This window comes from Bos grunniens, chromosome 15, assembly GCF_055505025.1.
Source record: "Bos grunniens cultivar Pamir isolate PY7600 chromosome 15, Bosgru_T2T1.0, whole genome shotgun sequence".
NCBI lineage: Eukaryota > Metazoa > Chordata > Mammalia > Artiodactyla > Bovidae > Bos > Bos grunniens.
In genome coordinates, this window is record NC_141179.1 from 37,298,143 (window position 1) to 37,312,258 (window position 14,116).

The window sequence follows — 14,116 nt, forward strand, 5'->3', positions numbered from 1 at the left end:
ACTTGGCAGAGCATTTGTAGGGTCAGCCCCTCTATTGAGTGGAGCCTAGAATTGGCCTTTTTGCATTTAGCCTATTAGTCAGGGGGCCTGGAAGTCCTTCACGGCCCCATGTGCTCTCTGCATTGCTGATTTACTATTATTCCTGATACATGGATCCATTCCAACTGGGTTTCTTGTTGTTATACTGACCCACTCAGTACACTTTCTTTGATAGAAATTCCAGCCTAAGTCAAGCCTGGGCTCATCCCACTAATCTGAGTACCCTCCGATGTTCCTCTTGGAGCAATTGGGGTTTTTCTTTCATATCCCGTCAGTCTGCACTGCTGAGGTCCCAGAATGTCTTAAGATATGTCTGTCCAACCATGAGCACCACATGCTGAGAGGCTTAGAGAGCAGCCAGGTTTTGGCTAGAACTTTAAAGCTCTGCTTTCTTAGAATCCTGTGTGTCTAGAGAAGGACTGTTTTATAGACCAGGATCACATGGGGGTGGTGATGGTGGGGAATCACAAAGAATGCAGGCCAGGTTCAGCCCTTGCAGCTGTCCAGGACCCAGTTTAGTGGTTCTGATGGTTTGTGGATCTGCTCTAACCCCTGAGGGCTGCTGTGGCCACTGTAACTGAGAGTGAATTTGACTTTAGCTTATTTCCTTTTTAGTTGCTGGCCCCACACATGTTGAATCCATGGTGCTGTCTCCCTGTTAGTGTGTCCCTCATCTTGCCCCTGTTGTGGCTCTTTTCCAGGAATTTTTGATCTCTCTCCAAGGACTAGAAGGCATTTCCAAGAGCTGCAGTCTAATTCAGAGGGCAGCTGGCTTCCAAAAGTTCCCTGTGTTTCCCAGAGAAGGGTCAACCACAATTCTAGCACCTTGGGGACAGGGCTCCATCTCGTTTCTTTCTCCCCTCTAAGGTCCTGTGTCAAAATGAAGTTTCACTAGAGGAGGCCCTGACAAGTTACTTGATTTCCCCAGAATGTGCCATGACTAATCTGCCTCCCCAAGGAGAGGTGGTGTGACTGCTTCATTATGTGTTCTGACCTTCAGCGGCACATATCCTTCCGCCCTGTCACCCACCAATCATCTTTGCTTTCCTCCCATCCCTGTGGCTCTGACAAGAGCTGAGAAGAATGTCTGAGCACACAGTGTCCTCTTTGCTCACAGGTTTGTTTTGTTGTCTCCAGTGGAGGGTTCTCCAGGACAGGTTTGAAATCCCCTTCCCTCTGCCACCCATCATAGTCTGGCTGAATTCAATGCTCAGTGCATACTTATGGTTGATTGAATGTGTGATAACACAAACCTGTGTGCTCACGTAGAGATTAGACAGCACCTTCCCAGCCATTTCTTCATCTGACCTTTCACCACGGCTGTGGAAATCGGGAAAGGTTGACTAGAAGGCTGAACTTAGCTGGGATGCTGAGATGGCTGAGTCTTTCTTTCTGTCTTCACATAATCTGGGAGCTTCTCTTCTCCAAGTGGCCTCTCCATTTGGTTTCTGCAAGTGTACCTTCCAACAGGTAGCATGCTTTCTTACATAGCAGCTCAGGGCTCCTAAAAGTGCAACAGTAGTCGTCAGGCATTCTTAAAGCCTATGCTCAGAATTGGCACACTGTAATAATTCTAGGCCTCCCTGGTGGCTCAGTGGTAAGGAATCCACCTCCCAGTGCAGGAGACATGAGTTCAATCCCTGGGTTGGGAAGTGAGGAGGGCATGGTTACCCACTTCAGTATTCTTGCCTAGAGAATCCCACTGAAAGAGGAACCTGGTGGTTACAGTACATGGGGTTGCAAAGAGTCAGACATGACTGAGTGACCAAGCAACAGCAAAAATACTGCATTCTACCCATAAAAGTAAGTTATAGACCCAGCCAGATCTAATGTGGGAGGAGGCTATATCAGGTCATGAATACTGGGATTACTGGCGGGGGCAGGGGGTGGGGGGTCTTCCTATCTTTGAAGACTAGTTACTATGATTTTGTAATCATTTGCTTAGATACAATGCTCTCAGTGCTGTGTTTCTCTCATAATTTCCTAGCTAGTGAGAAGAATGGCCAGGTAATTAAAGCAGCAACGTAAAGCTCTCCCTCCTAGGTAATCCTAGAGTTTAGAGGGAGGTACTAATACTTCACGAAAAGATTCCCTTAAATAAAAGAGGTGCTCTGAAGTTCTTTGGATAAGGATAAATGTGACCTTGGACATGTATTGCCTTTTAGCCTTAATGAATAAGTAAGCCATGCTGTCTCTTATAGACAGCATGTTTGAATGTGCAGTCAGAGATAAAACAATGGCAAATGACTCTGCCTATGCCTGTTTTTATGAACCTCCAGTTAGCCCCAAAATAATGACTGTTGGAGGAAAATTATAAGAGCAGAGGCATTTCAGTGTGACAGGCCTGGGTTTGGTTCCTTGCATTATCACTTACCAGCTATGGGAGTGATAGGCTCTACTTCAGAGTAGGAGTTTAATAAACATTAGATTTTCTTTTAATCAGATAATTTTGTACATTAACATAAACAACAACATTTAGAGATACTATACAATAAGTCAGGCAATGTTTTAGTTGCCAAGAATACTTGGAGGATGCAGCGGGTGAAGGAGAGGGAGAAGTAGAAGATTACTCATTTATCTATTTGTAGCTTCAGGAAGCCAGATAGATGGTGAAGTCATTCACTGTATTAAGGAATACAGCAGGAGGAGACAGTTTCCCCCCTCTTGCAGAACTTCTTATTACACCATCTCTGAAGCTTTGGAGCTTTTCCTTTGAGCTCACATTTCTAGTACAGAAGTATATAAGTCAATACTCACTGGGTATGAGGCTCACATTACACATGAACAAAAATAAACCACTGTTTTTGGAAGTCACTGAGATTTTGGGCTGTTACCATGGTCTTACCCAGTGCAAGCTGACTAATACAGAAATTGGTACCAGAAGTGGGGTGTTACCATAACAAAGCAAAATGAAACAAAAACAACCAAATTATGTGGCACTGGCTTCAGAGTCAAGCAGTGGGCACGGAGGGAACTATTATTGAAGCTGACAACAAAGTGACTCATGTTAGGCAGTGGCTAAACACTTTGGTAAAACTATTTCCTGAGATGACTGGGAAGATAATTTACCTAACAAAGGTGCGGCTCTAGGTGAAGCTTTGGGCAAACAGAATGAGGCCTGTGGGCTTGCTTGTTCTTGGTTGCATGTGACAAGGTATTATAAGAAAGAGATGAGTTCAGAAGTAATTGTTCAGTTTTCAAGCATGAATAAAAGGGAAAAGAGAGAATTCAGAACTTTCAGGCATTGTAGGATGCAAGTGATTCTCATATACAAGCTATAAAAGTTAAACTGAAAAATACGTTGAACAACAAAAGCTAATTATATTATGGCCCCAAGCAAAGTCCAAATTAAGGGTGCAGCCTCCATACCCTTTGTTAAAACCTATAAATGAATTAAGGTGGTCCTGAGTAAATAATTTAAATTAGACAAAATGGTTCAAGGAAAGGAAGTGTTTGCTCTCTCATAAAAGCATGATAAGTTTGAAGCACCTCTAATTAATTCTAGAACAAGAAGCATGTCTTCAAAGGAATTCTGGGTGTGACTATTGGCACATAATGTTGGTTGGTGACGAGCCAATGAGGGTTTGAGAGATTTTTACTTCCAAAACAGCCACTAGCATGAATTAGGAGATTGTAACTGTTAAATACATAACTAAATTTAAGGCCCCCAAATTTCTGCCATTCAGTTCCCAAGGATAGAATATCCCCTAATGTTCTCTATAAATATATCCAAAGTGGACAATGGCAAAGGGAGAAATTATCAAAGTATGAAGGCAAGAGCCATGGAGAGCAATGGCTGCACCCAGGGAGCAGACCTGGTATCTAATCAAAGAATATTTCCTACACTAGGGTATGGGTTTAACAGAATCTGCCCATCTATATTTCAGAATTGCTATGGACCAGGACCAATGATCACCCATTGCTTCTCCTTTACAAATGGAGAGTTCATTACAGTTATTCTGGCCTTGTTCTACTAATGCATGTTGAATTTGGAGAAAGAAAAGATAACTGTCTTTTGGTTTGATTTGGTTTTGGTTCATGACTCTCTGGATCAAGAGAAGCAACATTTTGACAACCTTAATGTAGAGACTTTCCATTTACTATCATATCCCATTGGACTTTTGGCCTTCTCTTTTGGGGAATGGTATATATTGTGTGCAGAAGGGAGGGAACAAATATTTATGATCAAGATACTTATCATGGAATATTCTATCATTGTTCCCAACATTTGCTTCCTCCTTTCCAAGAAGATTATATATCTCTGCCTCTTGTGGTGTGATTTGAAGAGCTTCCCTATGGGATGAGTATAGTTCTCTGCCCCATTTTCCACTTGGTCATGCAATTTCTCGGATTAATGAAATATGAGCAAAATTGTCACGTGCCATGAGTGAACAGAAGTTTTAAGAACCACCGTGCTTTTCCCGTAGCTCTCTTGACCTTTTTTCTTTGCCATGATAACAGTACAGAGAATGCTTTTTCTAGTCTGATCTCCAGGATAGGAAGACCATATGCAGAATGTAGCCAATCAACAGTCCACAGGTAACATGAGTAAGGAATAAGTCCAATAAGATATTATGTTTCTGTTGTAAGAAATCTTGGAAATTTGAGGATTTTTGTATTTGTAGGCTTAGTGAAGTCACATAGCTGACTGATACATCTGGTATCAGGGCCCAGAGTGATCATGTCCCAGGCCTCTGGGTTACATCCTCAGAATTTCACTAAACAGTTTTTATCTGATTATTAATCATAACTTACCTTCACTGTTCAGAAGCTCAAGAAAGTGATGCTATTTTTCTGAAGGAAACAGTCATAATTTGTAGTACATTGGATATGTATTGCAGTTCAATGCATTAATGCACAATAATGTATAGCAGTACAAGAGAATACAAAATAAAATGAGAGTAGTATTAATGGAATAATATAAAAATCTTGTTTCCCATACATGATTGCACACATGTATCTGTCTCACATATTAACTATAGCACATATGAGAATTACATGTATGCATGCTGAATTGCTAAGTCATGTTTAACTCTTTGTGACCATGTGGATTGCAGCCCTCCAGGCTCCTCTGTCCATGGAATTTCCCAGGCAAGAATATTGGAATGGATTGCCTTTCTTTCTCCAGGGGATCTTCTTGACCCAGGGATCAAACCAGCATCTTCTGCATTGACAGGTGGATTCTCTATTGCTGAGCCACTAGGGAAGCCCACTATCTAATATATAATCTTAATCAAATATCTCCAATTGTCTCAGAAATGCCTTTTGTGGCAAAAGAAAAAAAATCTGCTCTAAGATCTAATTTATGATCATGCATTGTATTTAGTTTTCATTCCTCTTTAGTGTCTCATACTGCGACAGTTAGCTTCCTCTGTCTTTATTTTTCTCCTTTTATAATCTGACATTCTTGAAGAGTACAAGTCAATTTTGTACACCATTCCTCAATTTGATGTGACTTTTTTCACAATCACATTCAAATTATGCATTTTTGTCATGAACATCAGAGAAATAAAATATAGTGTTCTTATCATTACATTATATCAGCCACAGGATGTAGATTTGTCCCATTACTATGGATGTTAAGGTCTTCCTGGTGGCTCATTTGGTAAACAGCCTGCTTGCAATGTGGGAGACCCAGGTTTAAGGCCTGGGTTGGGAAGATCACCTGGAGAAGGAAATGGCAACCCATTCCAGTATTCTTGTCTGGAGAATCACATGTTCAGAGGAGCCTGGTGGGCTACAATCCATGGGGTCACAAAGAGTCTGACATGACATGACATGACACTTTTACTTTATGGATGTTAACTTAGGTCACTTGGCTAAGGTGGTATCTGCAGGATGCGTCATATATAATTACTCTTTTTTGCCTTGAAATTAGCGGATGTTTTGTGAGCAGATGGTTTGAGACAAAGTAGATACCATGTTTCTTATCAAAATTCTGTTAGTTTTAGCATATATTGATAACTCTTGCTTGAGTAACTTTACTTTGGTTAACAAACAGTTATTTCTAATTTTATGATTTTTTATTCATTTCATTTCAGTTCAGTTCAGTTCAGTTCAGTCGCTCAGTCATGTCCGACTCTTTGCAGCCCCATGAACTGCAGCACGCCAGGCCTCCCTGTCCAACTCCCGGAGTTCACCCAAACTCATGTACATCGAGTCGGTGATGCCATCCAGCCATCTCATCTTCTGTCATCCCCTTTTCCTCTTGCCCCCAATCCCTCCCAGCATCAGAGTCTTTTCAATGAGTCAACTCTTTGCATGAGGTGGCCAAAGTATTGGAGTTTCAGTTTTAGCATCAGTCCTTCCTTCCAAAGAACACCCAGGACTGATCTCCTTTAGAATGGACTGGTTGGATCTCCTTGCAGTCCAAGGGACTCTCAAGAGTCTTCTCCAACACCACAGTTCAAAAGCATCAATTCTTCGGTACTCAGCTTTCTTCACAGTCCAAATTTCACATCCATACATGACCACTGGAAAACCACAGCCTTGACTAGACGGACTTTTGTTGGCAAAATAATGGCTCTGCTTTTGAATATGCTATCTAGGTTGGTCATAACTTTCCTTCCAAGGAGTAAGCGTCTTCAACAAATTCATTGTTGAAATTCTACCTAAGGAAGAACTTTCCATTCTTTTCAATTTTTGTATTTAATCAAATTTATTAATTAACATATTTTCCCTATACATTATTTTTATAAACTTAAAACTGTATTTGTATAAACTAAAAATGGCTGAGATTAATTAATTTAAGTATGAATTTATAGTGGAGAAGGCAATGGCAACCCACTCCAGTGTTCTTGCCTGGAGAATCCCAAGGATGGCGGAGCCTGGTGGGCTGCCATCTATGGGGTCGCACTGAGTTGGACATGACTGAAGCGACTTAGCAGCAGCAGCAGCAGCAGCATGAATTTATGGATTCTTATTTTATTTCATGGGTGATAATCCACTGTTACTGTTGTTCAGTTGCTAAGTCATGTCTAACTCTTCTCAACCTCATGGACTGCAGCACGTGAGGCTCCTCTGTCCTCCACTATCTCCCAGAGTTTGCTCAAATTCATGTCCATTGAGTCAGTGATGTTATCTAACCATTTTCACCCTCTGCTGCCTGCTTCTTCTATTGCCTTCAGTCTTTCCTGTCATCAGGGTCTTTTCCAAGGACCCTTGATGCTCCCTGCATCAAGTGGCCAAAGTATTGGAGCTTTAGCTTCAGCATCAGTCTTTTCAATGAGTATTCAGGGTTGATTTCCTTTAGGACTGACTGGCTTGATCTCCTTGCAATCCAAGGGGCTCTCAAGAGTCTTCTCCACAATCACAATTTGAAAGTATCAATTATTCAGTGCTCAGCCTTCTTTATGGACCAACTCTTACATCAGTACATGACTATTGGAAAAACCATAGCTTTGACTAAATGGACTCTTGTCAGCAAAATGATGTCTCTGCTTTTTAATATGCTGCCTAGGTTTCTGATAACTTTTCTTCTAAGCAAGCATCTTTTAATTTTGTGGCTGCAGTTACCATCTGCAATGTTTTTGGAGTCCAAGGAGATAAAATCTGTCACTGTTTCCTCTTTTCCCCCTTTTATTTGTCATGAAATGATGGGACCAGATGACAAGATCTTAATTTTTTGAATGTTGAGGTTCAAGCCAACTTTTCCATTCTCCCCTTTCACTTTTCTCAAGAGGCTCTTTAGTCTCTCTTCACTTTCTGCCATCAGAGTGGTATCATTTGCGTATCTGAGGCTGTTGATATTTCTCCCAGCAATCTTGATTCCAGCTTGTGATTCATCCAGCCTGGCGTTTCTCGTGATGTACTCTGCATATAAGTTAAATAAGCAGGATGACAATATACAGCCTTATTGTACTCCTTTCCCATTTTTGAACCAGTTAGTTGTTTCATGTCCTGTTCTAACTGTTGCTTCTTGACCTACATATAGGTTCTCAGGAGGCAGAGAAGGTGGTCTGTATTCTCATCTCTTTAGGAATTTTTCCAGTTTGTTGTGATTCATACAAAGGCTTTAGCATAGTCAATAAAGCAGAAGAATAATCTGTTACTATCAGATTCTCAAACTATCCTCGATTTGGCTAGTGGGAGTCACTTCAAGATGGGTTCTTTGTCCTTTTGAAACTCTCCTATCATTCTTTGAGTACTTCATATTGTTTGAGATGAAGCAAAATTCCAAGCACATCTTATGCTTTCCCAGTTTCAACCCTGAAACCAGCCATTTTTCTCAGGATTCCCAGTTCCTTCTAGTGGGGAATTATATTTGGAAACCAAGATCTGGATGCTAGGCTATCTTTTTGCTACCAAGGAAGATGTCATTTTAACATTTAACATTTTGGTGTTTCTGTTTGCATTTTCCCCTATATATTAGTTTTACAAACTTGAAATTGATCCATGCTGAAATTTTTATTCCTGATTTTTCATAACAGCATAACATGAATATTTTCTGGTTATTCTAAACATCTTTGTAGACGCTTAAACAGTTTTCATGAATAGTTAAGGCCAAAAGTTACTTTTGCGTTTGGTATCACTGGAAAATTAAGTTACTTCCAATTTACTTTTATAAACCACAGTAAGTGATAGTAATAATGGATACATTTGTTTTTAAAATGCTTTCCCAAGAAATCTCTATTTTAATTCTCACAATAGTCCTGTGATGCCCTTTTACAGGGGAAGATCGTGTCTCAGAGATATTCCATGATCATGGAATATCCTAAGCTCAGTGGAGTTGGAATGAAGCCTAGATCCTCTAGTTTGTTCAAATTGTTGGTCAGCTGGTTATGTATATGCACTCATATTCCAGACTTAAGTCTAAGCTACTAGATGGCAGAGGCTGTGTTTTAATGAGCACTGTGTCCCCACAATTCCATATACCACAGAGGCTCTATAGAAGTTTAACACTTGCTTCAGGAAAGTCCGAAAAGTCTTTGACCCAAGCAAATTCTTGGGAAGCTATTCCACTGGGAGTTAGCTATTAAAGCACATCTCCCTCCTTTTTGGACACTGGTGACCAGATGTCTTAATTATTGCAGTTCTTTGCAGGGAATGCCATCAGTGAGGGAGGAAGAGACAAGCAATCTGTTTGGATAGGGAGGGGTAAATCCAATAAATTTGCCAGCTGCATTTGCTATCCTAGCAGTAAAACACACCATCCCACACTGCTTTCAACTACAACAGGAGACAGAGGACATGGTAATAAACTACCCCGTGGTAGGGATCCTTATCTGCAGCAGATTAAGAGGCTCAGAGACCACATGGGGACAAATGTGTAGTTAATGATATTGTTCCAATTAGGAACTGGTTCAGCCGAAAACTAAAAGCACAAAATCAAAATCCCTCCATCCTTAGTCACTTCCTTGCAGACTTCCGGACCAAGAGGCTTTTTGATGTTGATTGTCTCCTTGTAGCTTTCAGTTGAGGATGAGCCAAATTGCACCACTTGTGCTAATTATCCCTCTCCTGAGATTGCAAATTCCTGGTTAATAGGGGAATGAGTCCAAACTACTTACTGAGTTTTCAAGGTGGCAGCTCTGTGCTGGGGACCTGGGCCAGTACAGACCTCAGCTGCCAAGAGGCCACCGGCCTGAATATTTCCACCTGAAGCCATTTAACCAGGGGCGTGAAGGACCTCAAGGCTTTGAAGAAAGAGTAGGAATAATAGGTCCTCCTGTAAGCAAAGAGACATCATTTTCTCCCCTGGATCCCCTAGCTCATCCATGTCTTTGCCATCTTCCTGGCTTCTTCCACCTTCCTCTTCCATACAGACCCCCAACCTGTACGTATCCATCAAAAGCTGTTGCTTGTGCTGTTTACGTGTTTCTCCTCTCTTACTTCACCTGTCCTCATTGCACCTAGTTCATTCAGCTGTCAGCGTCATTCAGGTGATAAGGAGTAGAACTGGTACTTAACTCAGAATTCAGGTGCCAAAGCTTTTATCTTTTGCAGTCCGGTGTGTGTCTAATTGCAACGAAACTCTAGTAGGATTTAATATTTTATAGAAAATACTGAATCGAAAAGGTTTTCATAAGCCACATTCCAGCTGAGAAGGCTTAAGGAGCAACCCTTATCCCCCTAATTATGGTTAGGTTTGTCTTGCTATCATTGGTAAATTTTCTGAAGGACATCATAGCAAAGTGAGAGAGGATCTGGTGCTGGATCTTCTTTGCTCCTCCAGACTTTCCACCAGTCTCCATCCAGCTCTGTGCCCCAGGAGGCTAACTCTCTGCCCTGCTTTGCTGAGACTCTCTTGCTGTCTGCCGTGGTTGGGTTTGGTCAGTCGAAAGTACCAACAGGAGAAAAGAGCATGAGGCTTGGCTCTTTCTCTGCCAGGGACCTGTGGATGGGTCTATCTCTTTCTGAAGGCTGCAGCTCCTATCAGGTGGCCCTCTGACAGTTCTTGCTCCCTCTCTGGCTCCCGTGACCACTCCCCCTCCACTTGTCTTTTCAGACCTTCCCGCACCTCTCCAAATAGTCCCTCCATTAAACTCTCCTTTGCTACCTGTTTGAGTAGGCCATCTCTCTCTTTTTTTTTTTTGCCTGGACCCTAATTGATTTAGGGGTTTGGATTACCCAGATCTAGTCATGAGGACTAGAAACGTGTGGACAAGGATTATTTGTGGCATGCTTGATTCTGATCAAGTTCTGAGCCCTTAATATACAGGTTAAGAACTTCTGCCATGCAAAATAATATTCTTGCTTATGATAATAGTAGCAAGCTTTGATTCTACTTTTAGCACATGCCAGGCACTGTTCTAACCATTTAATATGTATTAGCTCTTTTTATCCTCGCAACAAGCTTATAAGATAGGTACTATTTTTATCACTATTTTCTAGATGAGGAAACAGAAGTATAGAAAAGTGAAGAATCCTGCTTAAGGCCCTGCACCTGATTTTGTCAATCAAAATCAGGCAATCAGTTTCCAGAGTCCTTAATTTCTACACTAGACTTCTCCAAATGGCCAGGAAGTCAGTGTCAATGGACACATAATGAGATTGCATTTAATTGCTAAAATTATAGAATCATCTGAACATAACTTTTGAAGGAAATATCCATCGTGTTGGAAAACTATTTTTAACATTGGGATTTCTAACATAAATGCTAACACCCAGTAGTGCCATTTTTAGAAATTTGTCATCTACTTAGGCAGATAAAAATGGATATTGTTCTTAAGTTTAAATGTTCAACACTATCTAGGCAGCACAAAGCTGTGAAAAGGACTCAGAAGATGTGGGTCCCCCCATTCATTAGCTGGATAACCTTGAGCCAGTCACTTATGCTCTTGGAAGCCGGCTTCCCCTTCTCAGGTTGACAAGGTCTCTAGCCCATCCGCTCCTCTGATGCACATGTTCCCTATGTTGTTGTCCAGAATGTGACCACCATCAACCTTAACATCAGCAACTGATATCTGCTTCCTGTTTTGGCTTATAATGCCAAGATGTGTGTTATTTATGATACTTCAAACAAGGAGACATACCCCTTTGGCTTAAATATTTATGGGAATTAGAGATTTGTTTCCGCCTCAGGGACGCAGTCTCAGAGGCTGGCCTGACCACTTGCAGTGCAGTTAAAGCCCCTGTATGGAGTCCAGGTGGAGATGGTGTTATAGTCATTACAGTTGAGGATGAAGAAAGTTTACGAGGTGGGAAGTGACAGTTTGAAAGATACAAAGGATGCCTTGGGATGAAGTCTCCAGGACACACCTTTCAAACAGCACCTGTTACCTGTGACATGTTTCACGATGGGTTGGCTCGCTGCTCTCTGAACTTTCTCTTCCGTTAGCTTTCCATATCTTTGTTCATGCCATGAAGTCTGTCTAAAAGTACCTCACCTATCCAGGGAAACCCTCAAGGACAGGTGGAACCCCTGAGACCTCATGAATTCAACCAGAGGTAATGTTTCTCCCTCCAGCCAGAATCCTGCGTTGTTCTGTTTGGACCGCATTCATGGCACACCTGCTAGGCTGTGTGCCATCATTATTTGTAAAGCTACTGAGTCTCCCTGACGAGGTGTGAACTCTTTGTGTATTATTTACATCTGTTTGTCTGAGTGCATGGAACTGGCTGTATAATCTTTGCCAGGTAGATGAGGCGGGGTGTCTACAAAGCTCATTTCTAATGCTAATTGTGTTTACCCCCACACACATACACACAGACACATGCTCAAAGACACCATCTGCACATTCATACACACAAGTCTGGCATTTAAAATACCTGGGATGGTATGCCCATCAGTGGGCCTTTGTAATCCAGAGCTTAATCTTACTTCTCAGCCCTAAGAGATATTGAGAGATGTCTTGGCAAACAGTCGAGAAAAGGGTACACTTTTACTCATAACACTGTATGTGACACTTTCATCTTCAATCCACATTAGCTTTCAGGCCAGTGGTAATGCCATCCACTGTCAAAGGTAGCAGCCAATCCCAAATGATCCTGTCTCCTCAAATCATGATAATTACCGGATTCACCCTTGCTTGCCAGCCACCGTTAAGCGTGCCTACCTCCTTGGTTGGACTGCCCATGTCCAGAGTAAAAATGGTCAGACACTTTTAAAAATGGTGATTCTTCCTGCTCTGTAGAAATAGAAAAATTAACGTAAGTGAAAGAAACTTTGGAATTGTTGGGAGCCTGGAATTGGGGATTGTTTTTTCACCTCATCAGCAGAAATGAGCCTCCGAGTTATCTTTTCTGGCTCCACTCTGGGGAACAGGAGCCAGCACCTGACAACCTTATAACTGAGAGAAAAAAAGGGTGGAATGTTTGTGCGAGTCTTGGTGGTACACTCAGCCTACACCTGGCAACTCATCTGTGCTTGATCAGCAGAGAATTTTTGGTTAAAAGCAATCAATCTCCTCGTTTAAGTAATTGTTACCTTTTCTGTTTTGGAAAAATTCATAAAGAGGAAAACAATTTGCACATCTTGGAGGGAAAGATTAATTTGGAGGCTAAGGCTGGGCCCTAGCCCTGATAACCTTATGAGGGGAGACCCCTCTCTGGGCCCAGGACAGACAGGCGCAGTGGAGGGAGTCACGTGTCAGATCAGTGGAGCTCAGGGCTGGACTTTGTGGGCTAACTGCAGAGTCTAGAGGGAGGTTCTGGAATCTGATAGGAAGCCCAGGGCGGGGGTTGGGCACTGGGAAAACTGGAGAGGCTTGAGCAAGCTGATCTGACTTTGTAACTGGGCCCTTATTGGTGCGATGATTAGGATAGACTCAGGTTCCCTATAGGACCATCAGCTCCAGGAGGGTGGGAGTATCTAATTCAACTTGTATTTCTATCCCAGAATCTAGCACAGATGGGAAATGCAGTCCATCCACCATGACAACTAGTGTGCCTCTGAATCAGGTCCCTACTTCAACCTTTGCTCAGCCCTCCACATGTCCCAGGGCCCTCCCCTCCTCAGCTTGAGCCTAGCATCCTCTCTCCGCTGATCCATAGGAGCTGGAACCCATGGAGACCCAACTCGACCTTGTCCAGCCTGGTGTTGGAGTGTGGAAGGGCACAGTGCAGGGACTTGTGGATTGAGGGCTGGGAGTCACTGTGGGGCCTCTCTGAGAGTGACTCACAGAGGGCCGCAGCCCTCCTCTTGACACCTCTTCATCTGCACCAGGTTTTTTTCCCTGGAGCCCTCAAATGCTTGAAGAAGGACGGGTGTGGTGCAGGACTGCGCTTGCCAAGCCAGCTCCTCGGGTCCCGTAAAAGGTGCTGCAGAGGGCCTCTCCCTTCCCTCTGGCCCTCAGGTGCAAGATCAGAGGATCTGACAGTCATTTGTTTATCAGGCGGCTTTCTGCCTTTAAAGGGGGAGCTGGGTGGCATGTACGTGGATCTCTGAAAGGCAGGGATCTGCAAGCCATGGGCAGCTCCGGCCAAGCTGTCATCATCTGGCCCCATCCTCTTGTGAGCTGTGAGCTGGGGGCCGCTTTCCCACCCCAATCAAGGCTGCTGACTTGAAATGGGAACGCTCCACCCTGAAGACTCAGCTGGCCAAAGGTGGTTCTTCCTGAGTTTTATAAACAGCTTCCGCCTTCCCACTTAAGTCTTTGTGTTCAAGAAAGAGAATTCTGGCCATTTGTGACTTCAA